The sequence below is a fragment of the Apis florea genome, unplaced genomic scaffold (genome assembly GCF_048593485.1).
Source record: "Apis florea isolate Af1SG1 unplaced genomic scaffold, ASM4859348v1 contig_3493_pilon, whole genome shotgun sequence".
Lineage (NCBI taxonomy): Eukaryota > Metazoa > Arthropoda > Insecta > Hymenoptera > Apidae > Apis > Apis florea.
In genome coordinates, this window is record NW_028256772.1 from 1,695,686 (window position 1) to 1,721,697 (window position 26,012).

The window sequence follows — 26,012 nt, forward strand, 5'->3', positions numbered from 1 at the left end:
TTCGCACGACAGAACGTGCGAAATGAGAATTACCTAGCTGTATATGCATAACGATTAGAGTGAATAGTGGTACACGATATAAATTCAATTTCATCGAATCACTTGGTTGATATATATAAATAAAACTTCGATAACGTTTCGAAAATCTATAAGAAATAAACCGGACACTTATTAACGTAGTGGAATCGAAATTTAATCCCGGATATATGGTCACGAATTTGTTCGCTTATATGGATCCATCCCTATCACAATTCCTAGAATTTCTGCTTCGAGAAAGATCGTTATCTCTTATTATTCAATTATCGGAATAAAGTATAATTTTTTTATAGTTTTTATTAAATTGTTACACGATAACTTTAATTAAATTATTGCGATTCATATAATTTAAATTCATCAAATTCAATTATATAAACTTAAATAAATTATTAATCAATTACTAACTATCACTATTAATATTAATTTCAATCATTTTGTATTATCAAAAATCCATTTTTCTGGATACAAAATATATATATTTCTTAATGTGTCAAAAAGAATTGGACGATTATTGCACACTTCAGATCGCTTATTCGGCTGTACATATACATATGGATATGCATTCCTTTAATCGGCGTTATTCTCGTTCTCGTACAAAAGAGTAAATAGAAGTACTCGTTTCCTTCGAGCCTCAAGTCTTTCTCTTTCTCTCTCTCCCTCTGTCGAGTGCAAATGTCGAAGGTAACAAGGGAGAGAGAGAGAGAGACTAAGATCGGTAAAGGGAAAAGAAAAGCAAGCTGGAATGAAGGCTCCTCTCACCTTCTCGATTGCTGATGCTCTTCTCGCGTCATTAGTAATCGCAAGAGGCTTTGCCCAACCTTCGTGGTAAAGAATGAAAGTGCGAGCGTAATTCTTGCAAGTATAACATAACAAGTACAGTGTCTTCGTGTGTTTTTTTGTAAAGGTTTATAGAAGATTAAAACATTGAAGAATATTTTTATATGTGGAAAAAAGTTCACTCGTTATGCATAATTGCTGATTCCGTCGTGTATATTATATATATACGTTATATTATTGCACGTGTACAAGATAAATGTCGTTGATATTCGAAAGATTTCATGGTAAAAATTTAATTATTTTACAAACGGAGTTAAGAAATAAGATTTCTTCGCATGACGAATCGAATAAGTTTCGAATCACTTAATGTCGTAGAGAAGTATGTCAGTCCCATTGTTTTCTTTTCTTATTTTAATATTTTAATTCTTTGAGCTACGAGGTCATTGCTGGCATGACAGTACTACTTTTAGAAGTCATGAGTCATTTCTGACGCGATGTTTAATTTTTAATTTATATATACTTGTTTTGCAGTATCTATTCGTTGAAGCACAAACTTCAAATTTTCAATTTATTTATATTTTGAAATAGTGAAATTTTAGAAAGATGGATGTTGAATCAATATGTTGTACAAATTCTTCGATATAGAAATTTCACATGGCTTTTATGATTACAGCTTTCTGCTGTGTACTTCAAATCTATTCATTTCCATTCATTTAAATTTACGTATCATTCGTATTTTGTCGTTCGAATTTCCTCGAATTTTCCATATTCGTTCATAAGTGATTATGAAAAAAAAAAAAAAAAAAAAAAAAACTACCTATTCACACAAACACATATATAATATATATGTATATGGAAATTGAGAATGGGCATCAAGCATAATGAAAAGTTTCAATTAGAGGACGTAAAATATTTCGTTGGATAGATCTGGACTAACTCGACTGTGGCGCGTTTCCATGGCAAAATACTGCTTGCCAGGTAAACGAAGAACAGGAGCAATTTTGTCGCGCTTCGTTCCTGAAATCAGCGAGCCACGTTTCAACTGATGCGCAAACAGCGTAGAAAGAAAAGCAAGACAAAAGGCAACGAGAGGTTAAGAACAAAAAGTCAAGCCTGGATAGCCAGCCACTCGCGGGGAACATTTGATCGTCGATGATATCTCTCTTCTTTTCTCTACCTCTCGTTCTCTCTTTTCCTCCTCCTCTATACTCGTCGGCAATGTAGTTACATCGGGTTGCGTGAGAGAGTGGTAACGCTGCACGACGTTACGAAAAACGAAATACGATACTATAGGCAGTGACGGTGGTGATGCATTGTCGAGAAAGCCTCGTCTAGGCACCACTTCACGTTGAAAACTCTGCGTGAATGTCGTAGACCTCTAATGGCGATGGATTCTAGATGAATTCTCAATGAGCCTTTAGAACTATTCCAATCTATGCGATATTAGTTCTGTATGAATAAAAGAAGTCAAATAAAAGGATAGGGAAGAGAGAAAAAGGGAAATGATGATTTCTTTTAGTACCGAGATACGACGATTTTAAATAGTATAAAAAAATAATGTAAAAATCTTCAAATATTCGTATATTATAATAATTTTTGTATATTATTTCGTTTATAGCACGTAGATAGAAATTCTATAGTCAAGTAAAATTCACTAAGGTTATTTTTCATTCTATTGATATGATTTGAGCTTCATCGTATATCCATGGATTATTTTGTAACAAAAATTCATATTTGTCGTTAAATGAAAAGAATATCTTTCATTTTTTTTTTTATATATATATCATATAAAATATTGCATAAATTATTTGAAATTCATTAAATATATCCTATTAATTCGCCAATATTATTCGCATAAAAGAATTAACAACAAATTTACTTGTGTGATTGGAATTACGTTACGCATATAAACAGCAGTGAAACGAATTTGGTGCCACTCTTTTGGTTCAATAGCTTTGCAAAAATTCCCAATGCATTCTACGTACACATTGGGAAACACAGATCAAAAGATGTCGATATATGATGGGCGAGAACTTGCACGCATGCGCGCGTACACGCTTGTCCATAAAACGTTACTCCGGCAAAGTTTAACTTTTTATTCGGAAATATCGGTTCCACACATGCGTGAATACTTTTTCCCCATTTCTATATAGCGATGAGTGTCTTTGTAATTGTGAAAAAAACCACACATATACTTACTTCGAAATAACCACCACTGGAAAGCGATGAAAACCGCAATTCAAAAAAGGATCCGGCCACATTTTTAACACGTCTCCGCTATTCTGTGTTACGATTAATTCATGACAACGCCGTCGCGTATCTCTGATGTCGAGTCTCGAAAAATGTGCCCCGTTGTTTCATGTTTGTCGTTAATTGAGTGCTCGTGAGTAAAAGAAAAAAATTCTCTGTTGTAATTAACTGACTATTTTGTGAACATTTCTCGTTACATGCAAGTTTTCGTAGAGATAAATTACATTAACTTAACAGCAATGATGTATAATAAATGTGATAAAACGTATATTTTGTCAGAATTTCTATTATATTCTGTCGTATTTCCACAAATTATCTTTATATACGATATTTTTCAGAACGTTATAAGCCAGAATTATTACAAAACATTTTTTATCATCAGAAACAAAACTGGATTTTTCATATAAATTTCATTTTGATATATTATTATTTGAAATAAAATACAGACATCAAAAGGTGAAAATATATAATGTCAAACGTGATAATATTGAAATATTCCGTAATAATTGTGGAATTGTATAATCGTGAAATTTAATTTTTCTAATAATCGTTCAATGATCAAATTTATGAACGGATCTGAGTCAAATGTATATTAATATTTATGTATTGTTTCGTTTCATTTTTTATTTGACATACAAAGATTATTTAGTTAATAACGATTTTCCGACAAAATAGTTCATAATTGTTCTTTACTTGCGATCAATACTTTAATCTAAACATCCGATCTCTTTTACTCTAATGTCTAATTTATTCAAGGACGAAAAAAATCGATAAAAGTATATAGTACATACAGTATATAAATTTCTGAATCAGTCATATTTATAAATATATAAAAACTACTTTAATTAACAAAGAATATTTTGTTATATTCGATGCATAAATTGATGATTAATTTATTAAAAATGATCAATAATAATGCAGTCTTGGAAAGTATATTACGAAAGCGTATAATAGATAAAGAAAAGAGAGAAAGAAAGGAGATACTGTGTATAGTGTAGGCTGTATATAGTCTAGCTGTAAGGTACAATGAAATGCGCGGTCATATCATTGCAAGTTAGTTCAGTTTGGTTTCTTACTGTGTTGGTTAGTGGTTGTTACGAAGGCGTCCAAAGGCTGTGCGAAGAACGACCACGTACCGTGGCGAACTTCGATCATGCTTCAACGGATGGCTTCCTTTGTTTAAAATCATCCCGTTTGCCTGGTTCGTGGGATTATATCTGCTTGAGCGATCAAGCATCTGAGAATCATCTTGGAACAAATGCTCGGCCATCGATGAATCTTGGCCCTTTCTCTAACCGCCCTCTCTCGCGCCTCGGCTCATCAATCCCCACCATTCATAGTCCCCACTCAAAATGCTTTATCTTGAAGTATATTCCATGGAATTCCATGCCGTCGGCCGATCCATGGCCTGTGACCAACTACCACGGTCCGGATGAAGGAAATCGTCGTCTATAATTTTTAATTCCTTCCTCCATTGAAGTTGGCAATTATTGTGTAATAATACTAAAACGTTTTGGTAATTTTCTGAACTGGTAATTTTTGTTGCAATGATGCGCGTAGAGATATTATCTAGTGATATTTTCTTAATGAAGTAATTTAAACTTATTATTATAGTTTAATACCTTTTGAAAAAAAGTTTACACGCTTATCTATAATTTTCTGATATTATTCAATGTAATATAATACCAGAAACAAATAAGGACGTAAATCTTATTTAAAAAACAATATTAATTAGAATTTATAAGCTTTATTCTTCATTCATATCTAATTGATAAATATATTGCAAAAGATAAAACGAAGAAAAATATTTTATATGTATTTTATTATCATGCTTCTTCATGCCGGACAGAATATTATACTTGAAAATTTTATGTTGCGTGTAAAAAAAAAAAAAATACGATAATTCATCAATATTGATTCATAAAAAAAAAAAAAGGTTTATCGTGAATTTGATGGGATTAAAGTATCGTATAATAAATAAAATATATCGTATAAATTTATTGAGAAATTGATTCGCGTATTTGTTTTTAAAACTTATCGCGTAAGAGATATATCATGATATAATGAAACGAATATTTGTATGTAGTATGTATAGAATACATATATCACTTGAAATACGATATATTTACTTTCCTCGTTCGAAAGACGTTCAGAATTACTGTTTGCTTGTTCAATGTAGTAAAAAAGAATCGAAACGATTCACATTGAAACTGTTTATTGATTCGTTATGAGTCACGTTTAATAATTTCCGTTAGTGTACTACTTTAGTGTCTACTCCCTTGTAAAAAGTTAGGTTATGTTTCTTCTCGGTTATCGTACCTTCATGGATGTTAGAAATTTAATAAAGATTATTATCAATGAATCTTCACATGTAAATATAAGCAGAAGTATAATCGAAAATTATTTTGTAAATAAGTTAAAAACTAAAGCGAATCGTTACGCCTAAGAGCGAAAATTCAATTGAAGCCATTCAATTTTATTATCGATATATATATATCATCGACAAGTGTAGAAATATAATGCAGATATTATAAATTTCTTGATAATAATTATACGTGGTGTAAACAGATTTGCAGGAAGGCATACACCGTATTGTAATCGATTACATAAATAGTTGTTGTTAAATTGCTCTTGAAAGTGCGTTCTGGTATCAGTAAACCAACGATTCGTTGCATTTAATTAAGTTTAGCCCGGACAAATATATTTGTTTGCAATCACACCAACAGTTAATACGTGTAAAGGATTAGTAAACCGATCCGCAGATCTGTGGTCATGGTTTGCGCTAGCAACCGAGCAATATTTATGTGTCGGCATGGAGTGCATGCCACTGCCTCAATAACCTTAATTTTCTTAATCGAATAAGACTCGTTGTAATAATCACGGTCTTTTTTTCGAATCAAGCGAGATCAAATTGCATGATACGCTGATAGGTTACAATCAAATTCCAGGAAAGAATAAACTACTCCTCGTTACAAGTTATTAAATTGATTAAAATAAACTTTATTTTCGAAAATGCGCCCTGTATCTCGCTTATAGTATCGTATAATTTTTAAAATACAAACGTAAAAAATGTATAAAAAGCATTTAGAATCAATTTATCGATGAGATATTTCGAATAGTTATTATATTCCATAAACATAATATGACTTAACGCCACGTGCAGATGTCACTGTTACAGTAGATTCCCATGTACTGGGAGATCCATTTGGTCCAGCAACACGGTGAACGCACAATTGGCGACATTTCGCGACACGAATGCGCAGCCAAATGCCGCGGTGCATCGACATGGCAATTATAATTATTTTGATTCGACATCACACGCTTCGTGGTTCAGTTAAGGCCACTTACTGCTATTCCATGCACTCGTTCACTGTTAATTGGATTTAAATCAATGCGCAGCGCGAACAGCATTTTGACCTGATGCCCAACGTGCAATAACCCATTAAATATTTAGTCGAAGTATATACCGATTAACGTTACTCACGATCGGCTGCGTTCGGCTATTCTCGTCACATTCGTTAACGCGTATTTCTCTTTCTCAATCCTTTCTTTTCTTTTCTTTTTGTTACATTTTCCTTGAGATTTATACTTACCCTTTTATTAGCGAATAAATTATGCAGAAGTCGAATATACGTGCCTAGATTCCGGAATCAAATATCAGGAAATAATCAAGAATGAATTATTTATTGGGTCACGCGCGCCCGTCTTCTAACCGACGGATGGTAAGAAACGAAGCGATATAGGATCAAATGAATGAACGAAGATGACGCGAGTATGTGGTGGGGGGTGAAATGAGAAAGAGACTGGAGCGGAGATTGCGAAAGAGAGACGAAGAGATACAAAAATCAATCACCTTGATTTTGCAGAAACTAAAAAAGGAAAAAGAAAAGCGTTTAAAAAAGTTAAAAAATGATTCTATAAAATGTTTCTTTTTATCGATATATATTAATTATAATTTCCTCCTTGATAAATATATTTTATTTTCGTAATTATATAGCAATGAATAAACTTTGAAGCCACTTGGTTTTTTCATTTTGTTTTCTATTTTGAATATTAATTAGAAATATGAGAATAATTATAGCTATAATAACAATTACAGAAATTAAAGTTTATGTAATTGTTACTTGCCATTTTGTTTGTTTTTCATTTTCTTGCGAACTATCTTTTTTACAGTGGGCTTATTTTTTCTTCTTCTAACGTGTAATAAAATCTCGATTTCGACGAAAGAGATAGAGAGCCAGACAGAAAAGCGAACTAAATAGAGACAAGTTATGGAAATAGAAGAGGAAACAGCTCTTTACTTATTATTACGTACAATCTCTTTAAATCGCAACACTTTTGCGTTAATATTTCCATCTTCCGTTCCGCCAATTCCACCATTATTTTCAATCCGCGTGGACGCGAACGTTGTCAAATCTTTCCCAGCCCAAAGAAGAGCGATCTCTATTCCCCTATAACCTTTCTACCTACAGTCTGACGTCAGAGGTCAGCACCTCTCGTCGTTTCCGTTTTAATCGTTGAACCGACTCCGAAAAGCCAAAAGTAATATCTGGTCTGTCGATATCGAATTGCATAACTCCCCGTCGCTCGGTCGGCGGAGGAATTCGTTTGAATATAAACGTTAGGGGAGGAGATCACGCGTCATTTCTCACGTTTAGATTCAAAAAATCGATCAGAAATGGAGGATGGAATTCTTTCGTCGTTCTAAAAAAAAAAAAAAAAAAAGTACATTCGAACCACTCGTTAAGCTTCCACTCTCAAATAAAACAAAATAAAATGAAATATAACGAGCTAACTCGAGCGCCCCGAATTTATCGATCTCGTGGAAAATTCGTGGATATAGAATAGCCTAACGAATATCGTGGATTACTTTAAACCTTTCGTGTTACCTTCTCGATATAAGAGGGGAGAATTGATCGTCGATTTCTCGTTCAGGAGTATTCATTCTGTTTTCTCTTTGCTCCCCGACGATGAAACAGCGATGACACTGTCTCTCCTCTTTCGAGACCTGTTTGCATTTCGAAAGATATCCTATCCCGTGTTAAATTATGGATACTCGACTCCTCTCGTTAACGGGGAGCACACAGCTCCTTTGTTTGAGACGGATAAACCTTCGGTTAGCAAACGTTTGTTCCCATTTCGACGTTTTATCTTCTCTCCACTATTTTCGCGATACCATTTCTTTCATTTCGTATACCGATTTTTTCTGCCCTCGTTCTTCTTCCAGATTCTGCATATCGTATTATATATAATATTTGTAAGAAATTTATAGGGATATTGTTAGTTGTTAATATGTAAAGCAGTTTTTTTTTAATTTGCAAGGTTGTGCGATTAAGCATTGGCGAAAGAAAAATAAATGGACTGATGATATTTGTGATAAACATGGAGGATAAATTGCACGAGAGTGTAAGGAAAACAGCAAAATAATAAATGTAATTATATAAATATCGATGAAATAATGCTTTGCGAAGAAAATGTAAAACTTATCCGCAACGATTAGCTGTATTCCGTTACGATTATCGATTGTTAATAACTTGAAACTCAGAAGAATCAAATTTATCTATAAAATTGTTGCTATTTGAAATATACACGCGATAAATAATCTGATAAATTATTCATTATATGTAATTTATAATGGAATATGTTTCTTTAATCGGTAAAGTATAAAATTTAAAATAAAATTTTCGAATAAATCAAGTTTGGAAAATTTTCAAATTCAAGTGAAATCGACTCGTTCCCGATTAAATACAAATGAACTATCGATAGATAGATTTCTCTCTAAATTTCTTTTTATTTAAAAATTAATTCTCGAAAAAAAATTTCTCGATTGTACATGTTCGTTCAATCTTGACTTTTTCAAGAAAGTAAAATTTTATTCTACATTCTTTGCTTATTTTTACATGTAGGAATAATCGACAATTTCAATCAAGAATTAGCGAATTTTTAGTGAAATTTGAAAAATGTTTAAACTTGATTTACTTGGAAACGAAGTTTTAAAAATTCTTTCGTAAAGAATCATCCTCCATTATTGTATCACGAATAATGGAACAATCTGCATACACACATATAATATACGTACATATGATATTTTTGTGCTATAATATTTTTCGTAAGTTCGCTTCTGTAGATTTAATATTTTCTTGATTAATTCTTACAATAATGGAATCTATGAATTTCTTACGTATTACCAGTGCATTACGAAGATATGCACGAGGCCTCGTTACACTTTATAATTCTCATTTCGTGGATTCCTAGTCTATAATATTTTTTGCGTAATGGAAAAAGATTTGTTCAGCGGACTGTAAACGGACAACGTTTTTGCATTTGAGAAATATTCTACTTTCCTAACTTAAAGAAGTCAAGGAAATCAAGTGAAATAAATATAAATAGTACGTTGCAAAATATTGATCAACAAGAAATTATATTTATAAAACATTATCGACTTGTTCTTATTTCATCATTACAATACATACATTCGTAATGTTATCGTCTCTTATTCTATACTAATAATCTTATTCATTTGATAGATATAAAAATTGACTATCTGATGTGGCTAGCACACGTAGATTTAATAATAAGTTAGCTTTTTTACTTATTTTTAAGTAAGTAAGTAAGTAATATTGAATTTCTTAATCTCAACGTATCAACATATACAATGTGTATATATATATATCTTCTGCCTTGAGTCACGACATTTTTCATAATTACATATTACATAAATATAATAATTGCTTTGTCCCAACTTTTTTGTCCACTCAAGCACAAACGAATCGTATGGAACGATCGATAATTGCAGTTCGTTCTCTTAGGACGAGAAAAGGAAAAAAAAAAGCCCTGTTCACATTGATGGCCTTTCGCGCATCAAAAAACACTCGCCGTTAACGACGCGAACGTGAGAAGAATTTTAATCTTAGCCAAGCAAATGCGGAAGAAGAGAAACGTCCATGGCACAGTTTCGCTCGTCGCGTATTCATGATAAATTTTCTGATTTAGCTGAAGTCATTTACCCACTTCATTCCATCCGTTCCTCTGTTCCTTTCGTCGTTCCGCGTTCCCTTTCCCCCACCACTTTCGTTTCGCGCCTGTTATTCTTGTGATGTGTACATCGTTTCTCCGTCGAAGTTGAAACGTGTTCCAGTTACGCGTTTCCGTACTTACTTCTCGCGAAGTGGATAGAAGGAGATGGAGAGCGTGCATCCGAGCCTAGCCTCTCCAGTGCCAAGAATAGCCCGGGACGTAATCACGTGCCGCCACTTCTGGTAAAACAGTTTTAACTCCCGGCCGACTTGAATGGAGACGACCAGGCGTGTCGTGTGCCTGTCCCGCACGTGCGCGCCTCGCCTGTTCATTGAACGTGGTATTTTAGCCATGTAATGATTCACGTATGCGAACCCGCTCTGAACGTCGTCCAGGGAGTATTTTAAAACACGTCACTAGAGGGCGAAGAAGCTAGTTCCGAACTTTCGTGAAACTTTAATTTTTAGAATTTTGAGGTTATATCGGGAAGATGTTGACTACGAAATGTATTTGCACGTATATTGTTATTCAATAAAATTTCTTTTTATCATATTTATCATGTTCATTATATAAAGTTCATCGTATAAAATTATTATAATTGTTCGAAAATAATAAATAATATGATATATAATATAGTTTAACATGTAAGTAGCTGATGCATTAATATTATAGTGTGCAAATACTTCATGTAGCAACTTCACGTTGAAATGTATAATTCGGGATTTTATCAACTTTTAATATCTATAATATTTTGAAGAATCTGGTTAGAATTCAAATTTCAATTTGATTTTAATTTGTAATGTAAGAATTAATCTTTTGAATTATAATATATTATCAATAATCATAAAATTAGTAATTTGAAATTCAAAGGAAAAATAAAGTGAATTTAAAATTGAATTGAATCGTCGAAACTAAGTCTATCTTATGAAAAAATGTTGTTTATTATAAGTATAATAATTAGTAATTTTTTATAGATTCATTTTCTTTTAAATTATATTATACATCTTATTATTATGAGAATAAATATTTGACGATTCATTAAATTAAATAGAAATAAATAGATTTTGTTAAAAATATAGTACAATTAAAAACAGGTTTTATGCTATTGATATTATTTATCATTAAAAATCACTTTTTAATTTTATTAGACTGATAAATCAGTGATAAATTTATTATCCTTTAATCTTTTGTGCAGATTTGAACAATATGTGCTAACTTTCGTTAGCATAATTGTATAGAATATTCACTGTGTTTCGTTTATAATTCGACGCATGTTGTTAATGTTAATTGCACGCAAGTGTAATAACATTAATAATGATAATTGTTATCGTGATGTTATAGGACATTGAAAACGAGTCGCATACGGTGGATTATATGCAATATAAATAATTTTCTGTTTCCAATAACTGGTTGCGAAATATCCAGCGAGAAATAATAATTTTTTGTAATATTTGTTCGATTATTGACTTAATATGATACTATGCATTTACACAGTATGAAGTGTCATTTAGAATTGAATGTGTTAATTGGTAAAATTTGCTCGAAATTTGTTCAACAATAATTTTAATATACAAATTACTATTTGTTTTAATATCATCCATAAGTTATGAAAATAAAAATGATTAAAAAATTAAAAAATTGAAAATGACGTTGAAATTTCGAAAAATATTCATAATCGAATCATTATAATATAATATAAATACAAAAAGTTTCGTAAAATACAAAGAAATACAAAAAAGAATTTGAATATAAAGTTATTTTATTAAATAAATTTATCAAGAAATAATAAATTCTACAAAACACGATTATTTCTAATATTTTTACTATTAATATAATATAATAATAATCTTAAAACAATATCTCAAACAATTTTTTCATAATGACAACATTAAAAACACATTTTCCTAATTATTTCACTTTTACGGATACAATATTCCAATACATTCCAATTTATTTCTTTATCGTGCTTTTTATTGAAGAGTATTCAAAACAAATATACTTATAATATATACTTATAAATCATAAATACATTTAAGCAATTAATATTCCACGCGTAATCGATATAGCCCGAAATGCACGCATTATAAAGAGAAATATAAATGAATGGATAGTATCCACTTCGAGAATCGGTCATTATGAATTTAAAATTGATTCTCTTCGAATTCAATTTGCCAATATGTCACGTATATTTTTCAGATTTCACGTAATCGAACGTGGCATCAATGCGTCGTTTGTATCTACAATTTTTAAAATAACATAGACAAATATAGGCAAAATTTTATAATATACATCTACGTCATAATTTTTCTCTCGTTTTCCTCTCTTCACACACGATGGCTAATGATAAATGAATACTGATTGACAGATATAGAGATGCCATTTATAATAGTGTCATATACATAATATAACTTGTACGTTTTTAATCTAATAATTTAAATCTAATAAGGAAAATAAGTTATATATTTTCTATGAATATTTGATATCATATTTTTGGCTCGTTTGTTTTAGAAATCGATAAGTCTAAATAAAATAGGAAGAACGTTGATATTCGATTGTTTCCCGACATGTCTTACATGGTATATAATCATAAACTGATTGAAACAATTTAAATGTGCTCATCATTATTCCCACCATTTTGTAGAACATTTCCCTTGACACGTTATATGTTTATTTTAACTTCCTTTTATTTCAATGATTATTCTTTTCCATGTTCGACAAAATGTATGACGAACTTGGTGCCATATCGAGATTAAATTTCTTCTTTGCATTATTTCATAGTTGCTGCCTGGCTTGGATCCCGATTTTCGAGCAGTTGTTCAATTTTACTACAGTACAGTAGTGCCCTCTTTACGTGCACAGTTTGCAGCTAAATTCAGATAGTTGGCCGCACAAGTGTTTCTGCAAATTTATCGATATATACTCGAAATAATCGATAAAGCTCGAATTGTCGAATTTCGTTATGCAGTTTATTTCATTCGGTATTCTCGAAGCTTGCTTCAAGAATTGATTAAGATAATAAACTTGATATTAAAGTTTTAACTTATAATATATAAAAAAAAACAAAAAGATTCATCTAAACATTTTAAGGATATGAAAAAAATGATAAGATATTATTAGATATTATTATACAACGATAAAAATTTTCATAAACTATTTTACAAGGAAATTTCAAAATTCAAAAATTATGATTTTAATAAATATTTGTGTATAGAATATAATAGTGTAAATATAATGAAATGTAGAAAAATATAACATAATTTCAAAATTTGAAAATAAAAGAAATTATTTTTTCAATAAACAAATTCTTTATATTTAATGAAATATTGTAATTATTTAGAATATAATAGGTTAAATGTTTTTTTCTAGCAAAATATTAAAAATTTCAAAATAATTACCAAAATTTCAATCCATTTTTTCAAACATGAAATAAAGTAAAAATTTAGTATTGTATCGTAAAAAAGAAATTTCCTCGAACAAAATCGTCGATTCAAAACTTGAAAAAATATCGAAACTTTTGAAACTGATTTCACAGAGATTTCTTATTGATCAAAAAACTGTTCCGTTCATTATGATCTACACAAATTTTTATTCAAATAAAAATTTCTGAACTATAGATAAATTTCCAAAATAATATATTTCTGAACGGAATATTTTCATCGACAAAACCAATGGAGATTAATCGCAAACCTGTGGCGATTTTTGGAAATAATCATCCACCAATTTACTTGCGTTCACGCAAGATCGAATTCTCGACCGCAGAACGCTACGTGTCCTGTTTCAAGCGATACACAATATCTCGGCGTAGAAACGTGCCGAGATTTTATTGAGAAAAAGGGATGAGAGAGGGCCAGCCGCGACCTCTCTGCCGTGTCTTCACAAGCCCTTAATCTCCTCGATTATTTCGTTTGGGGATGCCGCCAACAGATGGTAGGTTCGAGAAGCGGAGAATCAATTTCAAGGAATCTGCCCCCGAGGCTCTTGGTTTCTCTACCAGGGAAGCAAAACGCGGTTAGGGAGAGAGAGAGAGCGAGGAAATATTGGAAATTGCTTGGACGCTGGTAATTATACGTCCTGACTTCTTTCTCCTTCTTCTTTCTTCTTTACCCTCTTCCTTGGATCACGAAAAAGTTGCAAACCGTAGATCGGGAATACATTCATTATCATAATTCCGCGCAACTGGAAGGGAACAGTATTAGTGCGTCGTTAATCCCTGACTAATTTTGAAACTAATTTTATTCCATTTCCAAATGGCCGTTTTTCAGACTGTATCATTACCATATCTGAAAAGTTGACCGTATCTTGTTTCGAATAGCAGAATATAGTATAGTGATTTCGTGAAATAACCGTTTTACCATTTCGAAATTTCGAACACCGAAGCGATATTGTTGGAAACTAGTTATAACAGATACAGGATAGCTCAACTATAGATTGTAGATAGAAACGATTAAGATACTGTGAGAATACGAATTCTCACTATGTATGGTAGGGTAAGGATGAAATGATATACAAACAGTTGGAATGATGATCGTACAAGAAGTGAATTCTCTCTACAAATTGCAAAGTATATATTCTATAATCACAGGCTGTGATAAAGGTTTTGTATCGTGGAAAAAATTGTGAAAAGAAAGAATTTTGATCATTGATAAATTTGTCATAGAATAGCATCATATGATAATTTTGTTTTTTTTTACAATTGAAGAAGCATATTCCAAGAATATATATATGTATCTAAAAAATAAATATAACGATATATAGTTAATTTCATTTGTAAAATAAACATATGGTTTCAGAAAGTTAAACAAGGACATGAGATAAGCAAACAGTAAATGAAATAACATGATAAAATATATATATATAGTAACAGGATAAATAATATCCAGAGTTTGCATTTGCCAATAATCATACACGATTTATTTATTTAGCTTATTTTGAATCAATCGTAAGTTCATAATACAGATTTTGAAATCAAAACAATTTATAATAATGAATAGGCATTGACGGATTATACTTGGTAAAGAGGTTATCGTCTGGATATTTCGTATTGACGTAAGTGTAATAATAGAATCCTAATCTCATCAATAGACTGCGTTTATACTTACGCTGAACAATAAAAGCAACACGTAAAGACAATGTAAACATGAGTGACGTATACGTGAGAAGGATAATTGATTAAATTTATCATTAAATTCTGTTTTCTTGTTGTTACCACGCGTCTTGATAGATCGGTTGTTCTGCTAGAAATTTTCAAAGAACAATGGCCGTCACTATGATTGAAATAAAGCGGGAGATGAATTGAGGCATGGGCACGTGCGCGCGCATCAAGTGCACATGAAATTAACAACCGTTTACAATGCCTCCTTTGTGCTTGTCTCGAAAATTTGCGTGCCACAAACTGGTCGGCAAATACTCGTGTATAAATACACGCGACACGCCATCTCGTCCCCGCCCCAATTCTCGTGTCGGTAACGTCGTTTTCAGAACTAATTTTGTCGTGGTACATTTAGACCAGACTGGAACACGGTAATGGCACGCGTGACGCACTAAGGCGCACGCGCACACTTACATGAACTTACATGTATTGTACAAAAAGTTATCTTTCCTGTGGCATATAATGACAGGGAGGGGAAAAATATGTTTAGGGCAAACTCATAAATTTCAAGGTTTCTTTTGCTTCTTAATCTTTGAGAATAGCGTGAAAGTGTCGAAAGTGTTTAATTTAACGTACTTTTTGTATATTATCAAAAAATGAAACGTCTAGATTAATAAATAATAGATTGTTTGCGTAGTGTGTCATTATTGTTATAAAAATATATCAATTTAATGTATTTAGAATATTTTAAACGAAAAGGAACAACAATGACTATTGAATTATTACTATATGTATATTATTTTTTTTAAATCTTTTAAACTTTTTAATAAATGATAAATAATAGTAATGAAAAATAATTTTAAATGTAAAGACTTAAAGAAGGCGTCAAGAAGAGCCTGTAAAATTCCATAAAAGCACACGCCATACGATCAGAAGTTATGGAAGCGGAAACTTGTTTTTTTCTTTCCTTTCTTCCAGAGGTAAGTTGCGAGTAATTGGAGTCTCGTAAGTGTAGCGTCCGTTCGAATTGCTGTATTCGACTTTTCTTCGGAAGCACGAACTTATTGTTCGATCACAAGTGGAAACGTCTGCGAATGCCTAACTGCACTTAACCATCGATTTCGTTCTACAAATGATGCGCTAGACTGATTCAGTGTATATGTCTTCTTTTTTGTCCTTTTTTTTTTCTCTTTCCTTCTCCTTCTCTTTCTTCCATCAATTTTGTTCTCTTTTTTTTTTTTTTTTTTTTTTTTCAAATGAATCGCGGACTGGGCACGTTCCATGAATGTTCAGCTTTATATTGATCACACGCAGAACAATATCCCTGGAAAAGTTAGGAAAAAAAAATTCTCGAATTCTGGTGGAAACAGATTTTATTCAGAGTCAAATGAAAGAGGTGTCGACCAACAGAGAGCGATGGGCTTAGTGTATATTTGAATAGATTCGAGAATTCATGTAACGATTTTTCCAATTGTGTTCTCCACAAATGATGAACTTTTTTTTTCTCCTTTATGATAGTCGAATGTTTTAATTTACAGTGCACAGGAAATAATTAGCGAAAATGACTGCAATTGTAAGAATATGTTGGACAGAACAATACCAGTACCATTTTCTCGTCCATTAAAAACAAGTGAATTTTGAAACTATACAAACGGAATCGTTTTAAAGTTTTCGACCAGCGACAGATTAAAGTTAGAGGGAGATTAATAAATTGCAGAGGAATTTGAATTTTAAATGGTCGTAATTAAAAATTTCGACCATTGTCACTGTTATGGAGAGAAAAGTATCCTACCATTTTGAATTACATCTTATTAGATTGCATCCTTTTTAGAATTCGTGTCTTTTAAGTGAAAAATTTTTATAATTTTTTATAAAATATATTGAATATTTATTAGCTTAATAGGAAGAGAAATGATAGAATGGGAATGTTCATATAGTAAACCGATTTATTTTTTTAAGCGTGTTCCAATTCTGATCTATAGAAAATAATTATATATATCAAATTTAGCTTAAGCGCAAATTAATTTCGTTAAAAAAAGAATGCTTTCTAAAAATTCTTTTTTTATGCCAATCTTGATTTTCTAAATATTCATTAGTCCAATTAATTATATGTATTTTTTATTTTATGATCAATAATTAATTTATACATGTACAGGTTAGCTATACTATATATATATATATAATTTTTTTTCTTTCGTTGATTGTTCTCTAGTGTTTCATTTTATTTTATTATTAGTTTATTTCGATGTATCATAATTTTTTGTCCGATTTGTTTTGACCCGTCTTGCCTTTTATAAATCTAAAATAAAATAAAAGTGTTAAAAAATTTCTCGATGGAACGAATGATCGAGTTATTTTTTTTTATTAAATCCATTTCTGAACTAGTAAACGTTATTTAATCCTCTCGTTTCATAACATACACTGTGTACGTCACCGTGCTCGATCCAACTCAATAACATGTGCCTTCTAGTATTTCATTGGCCAAAGTTTGTATAGATGCATTGACTACATGCATACATACGATATACATATACTATTTTTCTAATCAAATTTCAAACTTTAAAAATCTTTTTAATCAAAATATTAACTATTGTGATTAATGGATATTCTTATTTTTCTTTTCTGTTCTATTTTTTTATACATATATAGAATATCAAATTTTAAACTGTTTCAAAAATGGCGCTCTTATCAATTCTTCATCAATCCTACTTGTCAATAAATATATATATATATATATTTATATCTTTTTTAAAACTTATTAATATTTTAATTAATTACATAATTAGAATCAACAAAAAGATATCTCGATATAGATATAGTTTTAATATGTTATTTATTCAGTAAATCTGCAAATGAATAAGTTCAACGAACTTTCTTTTCTGTTTTTTTTCTTTCTCTCTTTTTTATACCCTATCCATGAATGATTTATGAACGTAAAATGTCGTTACGAACTTCTCGACGATTTCCTTCTTTCCTTTTTTCTCTTTCTCTCTTTTTTTTTTTTTTTTTTTCATTTCCCAGTGCGTATGCCAAAGGAAAACTTTTAAAAAGTTTCTCATTTCATATTTCCATAATGAAATCGTATTGTCGCGTAACTCTATCCCGCCAGTTTCGTTGGTTTTATCCAGGGACGAACAAATGAACTCAATTGTGCGATAATCGGACGAAATTCATCGAGAAACCGATTATAACACTCGAGTTGTCTGTAACCTGGAAAATAAGCGACGATGTGCTTTTTTTTTTTTATTATTATTATTATCCTTGAACGAGACAGCGTTAACATATCGCGCGTCACCGTAAAAATAGGTCATTTCGACGCACTGCGGAAAGCGAAAGAGAAAAAGAAACATGGCCGGCTATTCGACCATTGGCGATGCGCTTTCGGTTCACGCTCAAATGAAACGTGGAAATTTACGATAAAGCGGGTAATGGCGTTTGGACCGTGTGTGCGCGAAGATATCTTCACCTGAAAACTTTTCTCTTGTGCTTACTTGTCATCCTGTTCCGTAGTGGTGTTGACCCGCCAGCAACACACCTGTTGTTCCATTTTCTCCCCATTAACCAGGCACCATCATTCGCGTAATGATATCAGAGGTTGAGGGCACCGCCATTTCGTTATTACGATTTGATGAAAATTCTGTTTTTTTTCTTTTCTTTTTTTTTTTTATTGCAATTTGAAGTTATTGTTTTCCTTTTTTTTAAATATTGTTTTTTTATAAATTTCGTTTAAAATAATAAAAAGAGTTCTTCTAGTGCCAGACGCTTAAAATCTTTTTAAAGAAATAGAAAAAAAAATTTTATTTTTTCTATTCTGATTTATTTATAAATTAATAATATTAAGATTAAAACAAAACAAGAAAATAATTAACATTATTATAATAATTTGGAAAATTATAAAATGACATTTAATATTAAAAATTGTTAACTTAGTATAATTTTAATTTGCAAAGATCAATATAAATATAGTCATTGGAACATTCAAAAACATTAGCACAAATTTCATGAATTAATTCTTCGTAGTTTGAACATTAAATTCAATTTTCATTCGTGTTTTCTAATTATAAAGCTAAGATCAATTCCTGTTCTTCTCATCGAGTAGAACAATCAATTATTTTGCTTATATAGATGTAATTAAAATGTTCTTTAACTTTTTTGCGGTTATCATCTGATGTCTAATTTCAAAAATATATTGTTCCGTACTAAATGCATTCTGGCACTAGGAGAAATTCCGGTATTAAAAAATGTTTCAAGAATTATTATTTCTAAATTATTATTTTAGGTAACAATATTCGGTAGTAAATTATTTGCCTCGGTAATTCGAATGAAAAACAGATCATGCAATGTTAGTATCGAGTCATCGACTGATTCCAATCTAACGTAGCTTTTTTATCCAATTTGAATTTCTTGGACTATAATATTTATCATAGAAGCCAAGTTTCTAGAAGCTTATTTTATATTGGTTACATCAGAATGTCAAGAAACATCAGACATAGAAAATGTTTTTTTTTTTTTTCTTTTTATTGTTTCCTCGAAAAAGTCGATTATCCACGGTCGAATAATCGCGTCTGAGTGAATACCAACCACACAAGCGCGGCTTTCACGTGGAAAAAAAGTTGCGTCTACGTAACAGGCATAGAAAATAAAAACATTTCTTTCCTCGATAGAGATAACACTGACCGTTTATTTTATTTTTGTCCTTCTTAGAGGACAAATGATTCGTTATTCTGGCAGTCGAAACACGAGTAGAGTTTACGGTTTTGTGCGACGATAGAAACCGATAAAACTTGGGAACATAGAGGGAGGAAGAGAGAGAGAGGGGGAATAACGGACTTGAGTAGGCTCCTTTTTCGAAGAAGTATTTAATTTGTAATAGTAAGGCCTGCACACAGCGTGAACAGGGTGGCTGATTCGTACGGGCTTCCGTGTCAGTGCCTTCATGGCTCGAAACTTGCACACAGGCAAGGGAGTATATACGCGCACGAATGCGTTAGACATCGAACCACTCGTATGCACGACTGACCTTTCGAGTCTGCTGCGCGGCCCTTTCATTGGTTACTTGTATTTTTACCCATGAGCAACATGTGGGCTTAGCCCTGATGATTTTTGTCGTTTCGACGTGGATGCATCGAAATGAGAGAATATTATTACAGAGGCAAGTTCGCGTAAAATTGTGCGGCTTCCAAAAAAGATATACAAAGATAAAACGTTTTTTTTCTCTTTTTAGCCGTAGTTCCAAAAGACTAATCTGTATATACAACTTTCAAATACTGGAAGTTTTTTATTGACATCACGAAAATTAATAAATATTCAAAATTAAAATTTTATATTTTATATCACTTTTTTTTCTCTCATCATCTTTTTAAGTTTCTTATCGATCGATTAGAATCTTTCAAAAATTTATTTTTTTTTTTTTTACTGAGAATGGATCACGAAATAGTACTATTGATATGTTTTCTGATTTTTAAATTGCATACAAGTTTTTGTTTATTTTATGTTTTATGTTGTAAAAATTTGTATGAGAATGTAATGAATTTACATTTGATATATCTATGATAAATGTATTTATTGTAATTAAATGTAAATTATTTATTGTATCATTTGAAATTAATAACATCATTTATTAAAAAGTATCATCTAGAAATTAACTTTTAACTACTTATAAAATAGTCAACTATTTATTTTTATATTAATACTCTTAATAAAATAAAATGCTGTTTCGAAATAGATAATTTTAAATATTTTTATATATTTTATTTCTAATATACTTGCATTTCATAAGTATAAAAGAAGTCTCTTATGTGTATAAATTTCTATTCATTAAATAACACGACATTTACATAAAGTTGAATGATAGCATCCATTTGCACTTGAATCAGTATACGACAATCCCGATCGAAATTTCTTTTCTCTATTCAAAATTCTTCTCTCCTGAATACCTATGACGTATATAGGATGCGAGCAGTTTTAATCATCTTAGATACATCTAAAATATGTAAATACATTTGTGTCTCTGATGTATTCACAGTCGCTACCAAACTTACACATTCGTATCGTACCTACAGTTGCATTTTCGAATTACGTATACATATACGTGCCAGAATATAACGTGTTCATCGGGCGACCAAACACGTTTGTTCACGTAGCTCGTTATATTTAAATGAACTGTTGATTCGATATTGTAGCGACGTGTGTGCTCACTTTTTTCTTTCAAATAGACGTGAGATGGAAAATCTCTGGCCCTATCGAATACGAGAGATGAATATCAAATTTAGGAGAATCCTCACGAGATCGGAATGTTTCTTTATTACATCGTTTACTCTCTCTCCTCTCTCTAATCTCTCTCTCTCTCTGTCTCCGAATTTTCGCATCAGCAATGTTGTAAATAACGCGTGTAATTATCTCTGTCGTGAAGTTTACTCTCGGTTGAGACTAAGGTATAAAATATTCGAGACTTTGTGATCGTATTCCAAACGATATTCCTCGTATGTGCTGCACGCGCAAGCACACACTCGCGTCCATGCATACGGAATAAAACGAGTGGCGCGTTTATGCAAATTAATGGCCGCTGAATTTTATGTTGCCACGATTATTGTTGGTATATCATTCCCGGGGCTACGTTTACGACCACGTGGGGAACAACCGCAGCAACAACAGCGAATGTAATTTTTTCGTAAAAATAATTATTATCTATGCTCATTAGTAGTAGCCGCATCTTTCATCAACGGTTAGAGAAAAAAAAAAGTTGAAGGTAGGGTAGAATCTTTCTTTAATTTTTATAACATATGCATTTTAATATAAGCGACATCCTTTTTGGAAAATAAAATAATAATGTTTTTTTCATTAGATTCAACTAATATAATATAATTCGTTAAATATTTTTTCTACTTTGAAATTGTAAATATGTTCATATATTAATCGATTATATTAATTAAGAATTATATTATAATCATTGATGATAATTCATCTAGTTTATTTTATATATATATATATTTTTTTTTCATAAATTTAAAACTTAAGTCTCGATTTTTTGTTTTATTCAATTTCATTAAAGTTTATTAAATGGTCGTTTATATATCACGATGCGCACGTTCCATCGAAATTAGTTGTTGGATCGACACACAAGAGATTGCCGTATATCGTCAAACCAATCAACATTTGACGGTTCTAATTACCACCTTTGAACGTTGGCAACGTTAATTTATTGCCGCCATATACGAGCAACTGAGTGTTAAAATCACAATAGAAATTTGTTCACCAGTCCGAATTACGCGCATGCGCACGCGTTATCCTTTTTTATTCACGAGATTCTGTTTTTCGAGGTTAAGTTTAAAATTTCGCACTTCATTGTCGTTTATCACCATCTCGATAAAGTGTTTTAACATTTTTTTTCTCGTTGAATCAAAGATCGTTAACGAAATTAACAAGCTGATAAGACAGAAATAAGAACAATCGGTATATCAGATGGAATAAGATAGATGGATTTTTGAACACTGTGTGTCTCGCGAAGTATATTGATTATCCCGCTTGCATTTTATGAATTATTTATGGTGATCGTACTTGATCACGACGATCGAATTTGATATTTCAATAAATTTTCATAAAAACGAACTAACTGTCACGAGGAATAAAAGAGTCACGAGAGAGTAGCGACTTAGAAGATTGCTTAAGAGTGGGGATAGCTAGTGGTAGAAATGGTGGGGGAACGGTGTGATTCTCGTTTGAAATGCGTGATCGAAATGCAGAGACCGTTCAATTTATTACGAATTCGAAGGATAATACTATACTTCTCAATGACTGCGTGAGTTCACGTGTTCGGAAAAATCAAACTTTTATTCTGCTCTCTGCAATCGAACAAACGATTCTGCGCAAAGACTTCGAAAAATTCTGGAAAGGGAATTCGAAATCAAACTTCAACTCGAAGAGTCAGGAATTGATGTTTGCTTAAACTTTTGCGGTTGAAAAGAAAGAAATTCAACGAATCGAATTGAAATATCTCCCTATTCTTGATTTCCGAATATTGCTAAAAAATTTAAAATTATTGATATAGTCTTTCGCATTAAGACGATCGATCATTTATAATCATTTATAAAATGATTATTCATTCAATAAAATGAAAAAAAATTTGAATTCATTCCAAAAAAAAAGAGAAAATAAATATATCCATTCTATTTAAATACAAAAGTGAATTTAAATTTTCATAGATCAAAAATATTTAAAGATTTGATTTTACAAATTTAAAAAAAACTTGAAGACATATATAAAATAATAGCCATTATACGACAATAATAATATATTGCGATAAAATATATCGATAAGAGTCATCTATACAATGTCAACTTTACAACGCCAAGTTTCTCCTCTTAAATTTAAGGATCGATTCAGGACAAAGGGAAATACCAACACGGTAAATACGATTAAACATCAACCGCATTCGAAATTCATCCGTCTTACGTTCGTACAACAAAAGGGACAGGATCACGCCAGAAGGAATACATTATGGCCGATTGTGCCGCTCATTGACATCGAATCAAACGTCAGCCCCATTGCACGCGTGTGCGCGCGTGTTTACGTATCCAGCGCCATCTCCCTTTCCATCTGTACGTATAGAAGGGAATGAGTCAAGCCACAATCTCCCGGCTAAACGAGCGTCCGTTCCGCGGTACCCACGCACAATTATCGGCGCATCAATTAAGGCCGAAAAATATTAACGTTCCCAACGACGGACAGGAAAACGAAGTGCAAACAACGATAATTATTCTCCACGTAGCCGCATTCACGGGCAGACGTCCAGGCGTCGTGACGCATGATGGCATTGTTCTACCTACTCCTCTCTCCGTTGATGGTTCAACAATACGTCTAGGATGACTAAGGTAACGAGCGTCTTTCTCTCTCATTCGGTACTTTCACCTGTGTATACCTCGTTTGATATTCAACAGAGGGAACAGTGCGGTTGGTGCGCAGTAGATTCTCTCTTTTCATGGGATAATCTGAAAAAAAGGAGGAAAAGAAAATAAAACGCACGGTGAATCGGTGAAGGATGACGCATGCGGTACAAAGAAGGATCGTCTACCGAGAAAACATGCTCGTCCAAGGCAGGAAAGAATCACTAATTCGTGGCGGATAGTTCGAGCTTTCTGGTCTTCTTCGTTGGTATGACGGTATAAGAGAATGACGTTTCAATTTTCGATTGATGTGCCTTCTAGTCAACCTCTGTCTGCTTTGAGGTTATGTCGGTTTTGTTTTCAGAAGAAACTTCAAACACATAAACGTAGTCTTCTAAATGGCGGTTCTTTTCATAGTCGATATTCGAGGAAGGAAAATCTTCGATATTGTTTTGCCTTCTCATCTGAATTTTTGTGCGATATTTTAAATCGAGATTTCGAGAATTGTATTTTGCGAACATTGTCTTCGTATAGAAATCACGGAATCATATTATCCATTATGAATTTTCGTAAATATGCAAGAATATCATGATTATTGGTTTATGAGAAATTTATAAGAATCTTTTATTTGAAAGAAAAAGTAATTGGAATTCTATCTATATCAAGATCTTGATCTTTTTTTCTACTTCCTAATATCATGTTTTCATTCTCGTTAAAATACCTGTTTGAAATGTAAAAATTCTACAAAGTTCAATACGACTTTTTTTAAATATTTTTTTCTTTATATACAATTATAGTAATTCCAGTTCTAGTAAGTCCAATTAAGGTATGTTCGCTTAAATAACCATTCTCTCCATATTTAAACATATCCTTGAGAACCGTTGCGTCAAAGAATTAGAAACCGTTCATAAAGATATTTGGACGAATTTCAAAGATAGACCGATCAGAAATTAATTCTCTTAACACGCATACGAAGAGAGAAACGTGAGTTAAGCCTCTGAATAGAAACGTCTTTTTAGTCAGCAAGAAATGCTTCGTGATATGGCAAATGTTTGAAATGACTCCTAACAAGGAAAGGATTCCGGATGAATTGTATACACAAGCGCACAACCTATCGGATTCATCGTGTCTGTGCGCGCATGCGCACACACATGTAAACAGTTAGCAGCAGAAATGCGGCTATCTTGATTGGATGATGATGCAAAGGTTTGAAAGGATAGGCAAGAGAGGGGTGCGTCGGATTGGGACCGAAGCAAAGAGGGACAAGAGGACTGACTTGTTGGCTTTTAATTGCTCGCTTTTACTTTATTTCCTTTTTGCAACTGGATGGTTCGGCTAGGGGATCTAGCGGCTTTGATGGTCACGTATCGTTATTAGTGCTGATAGGTCTTTCGTATTCGGGACAGTATGTTCTCATGCGGAAACTCTGTGATAGGTAATGATGATCGAATGTTTGGTTGTTAAACATAAAAGAAAATTGTGATTGGTGAAAAAAATTAATAAAAAAATAAAAAGAATAGTTGACAAAGTTATAATCAGAAATAACGTTTTTTTGAAAATAAAAAAAAACGCATTATATTTTAGGTTATTTGTAGATGTACATGTTTCGATGGTATATTAATTTTTCATTAAATTTTGTATCATGATAGATAGATGACTGATAATCAGAATATATATACATGTGTGTCATATATATTTATCCATAACGAGATTTCCGTGAATTCGAAAGAATGTAAAGAAATATATAAGAAAATAGATCTTTGATCTTCTGTAATCAGAAGATTTTTATATTTATATAAATGAATTATGAAAAAATTAAATTATTCGAATCCTAAAATAATAAACTATGAAATCTCCGGAATACAAAGATCTTCCTTTATACGCAACCAATTTTCATCAAAAAATATGAGAACTTTGAGAAAAAATAAAAACTAAAATACGAATTGAGAGAATGAAGCAAG

At 31.7% G+C, this 26,012-nt stretch overlaps 1 protein-coding gene and 2 long non-coding RNA genes across 4 annotated transcripts in view; 2 read left to right on the forward strand and 1 right to left on the reverse strand.

Annotated features, from left to right (window-relative positions):
• Positions 1-26,012, forward strand: part of LOC100866035 (uncharacterized) — a 100,827-nt gene that overhangs the window by 18,758 nt on the left and 56,057 nt on the right. The gene's annotated exons all lie outside the window — the stretch shown is intronic.
• On the reverse strand, positions 456-1,900 carry LOC147656904 (uncharacterized). Its single transcript, XR_015293556.1, has 2 exons — positions 796-1,900; positions 456-695 (listed from the first exon to the last, which is right to left on the reverse strand). It is a non-coding gene; the product is annotated as an uncharacterized LOC147656904 (long non-coding RNA).
• LOC147656905 (uncharacterized) lies at positions 12,311-12,982 on the forward strand. Its single transcript, XR_015293423.1, has 3 exons — positions 12,311-12,491; positions 12,589-12,656; positions 12,859-12,982. It is a non-coding gene; the product is annotated as an uncharacterized LOC147656905 (long non-coding RNA).